The 1,696-nt window shown below is 40.1% G+C and overlaps 1 non-coding gene across 1 annotated transcript; it reads left to right on the top strand.

Annotated features, from left to right (window-relative positions):
* Positions 1-377: 377 nt before the first annotated feature.
* Positions 378-484, top strand: LOC113000891 (small nucleolar RNA R71). The gene has a single exon (XR_003266211.1). It is a non-coding gene; the product is annotated as a small nucleolar RNA R71 (small nucleolar RNA).
* Positions 485-1,696: the final 1,212 nt, after the last annotated feature.

Genomic DNA, 1,696 nt, shown 5'->3' with positions numbered 1-1,696 from the left:
CAGGTTGCTGCATGGAAGGGCAAAGGTCTGTATGGTGGTCAGCAGAGGAGCACAAACCACAAACCCTTGCGACAGGTACAGATTTCTGATTCAAGGCCAGCTGGGTTACCAAGTTGACCAACGCATCCAGTTTGCCTTCAAGCTTCTTAGTTTTAGATGATGCAGATGGGTTTGTAGCTACCTCATGCACTCCTCTAATGACTATGGCATCATTTCTGGCGCTAAACTGCTGGGAGTTGGAGGCCATCTTCTCAATTAAATTTCTGGCTTCAGCAGGAGTCATGTCTCCAAGGGCTCCACCACTGGCAGCATCTATTATACTTCTCTCCATATTACTGAGTCCTTCATAAAAATATTGGAGAAGAAGCTGTTCTGAAATCTGATGGTGGGGGCAACTGGCACATAGTTTCTTAAATCTCTCCCAGTACTCATACAGGCTCTCTCCACTGAGTTGTCTAATACCTGAGATATCCTTCCTGATGGCTGTGGTCCTGGAAGCAGGGAAAAATTTTTCTAAGAATACTCTCTTAAGGTCATCCCAGCTCATGATGGACCTTGGAGCAAGGTAATACAGCCAGTCCTTTGCCACTCCCTCTAATGAATGAGGAAAAGCCTTCAGAAATATGTGATCCTCTTGGACATCTGGGGGTTTCATGGTGGAGCAGACAATGTGAAATTCTTTCAAATGTTTGTGCGGGTCTTCACCTGCAAGGCCATGAAACTTTGGAAGCAAATGAATCAGTCCAGTCTTAAGAACATATGGGACATCCTCATCAGGGTATTGGATGCACAAGCTTTCATAGGTGAAATCAGGTGCAGCCATTTCCCTTAGAGTCCTCTCACGAGGTGGAGGTTGTGCCATGTTCTCAGAATGTGCAAAATTAGAATGCTCAGAATCAGAATGCTCAAAATTATAATGCTCAAAATTATAATGCTCAAAATCACCAATAACAGAATGCACAGATTCACCAGTTATGGAATGCTCAGAATGATCAAAAGGTATAAAATGATGCCTAACTAATCTATGAAATGTCCTATCTATCTCAGGATCAAAGGGTTGTAAGTCAGATGGATTGCCTCTAGTCATACACTACATTCAGCATGCACACAACTAGTTGCCTTGTCATGTAAATAAAGGTGGAGGTTTGAACTACAGCTACCCTCAAATGATATCCAAATGACTTGAAATTTTGTGAGCAACCTTATAAAATGATGAGAAGATAGCACAAAAAATTTCAGACAAAAATTCAAAGTCTAACTATGAAAGCTAAAATTGGTAGGTTAAGAAAAATAAGTGAATAAAACTTGAAAAAAAAAAAACTTTTGACAGAATCGCTTTTTTTGGACGATGGAGACCTCAGCCCGGCTGCCATGGCGTAGGAAATTTTTTTCTACCCCAAATGCATATATAATAATTGCGATTCTGATAACCGAAGCAAAAGTTATGGCCGTTTGAAGTTTTGACAAACACAAAATTTGCTAGTTTTTTGGAACTTTCAAATCTGACCAAACTAAAGGCTCTAGCTATTTTTCCCACAAAATATGGATTAAAAGAAGTTACCACAAAAAAATTCAGCCAAAAATAACAACCCTAGCTACTAAAACAAAAAATCCCAATTAATTCAGCATGGGTGGTCGCTAAAATCCGTCTCTAATTGATTTCTACTACTACTCTGTTTTTCCGCAAGCTGATTTC

This window comes from Glycine max, chromosome 20 (assembly GCF_000004515.6).
Source record: "Glycine max cultivar Williams 82 chromosome 20, Glycine_max_v4.0, whole genome shotgun sequence".
Classification (NCBI taxonomy): Eukaryota; Viridiplantae; Streptophyta; class Magnoliopsida; order Fabales; family Fabaceae; genus Glycine; species Glycine max.
Note: the sequence above shows the minus strand (reverse complement) of the source record. Positions and strands in the feature narration are given on the sequence as shown.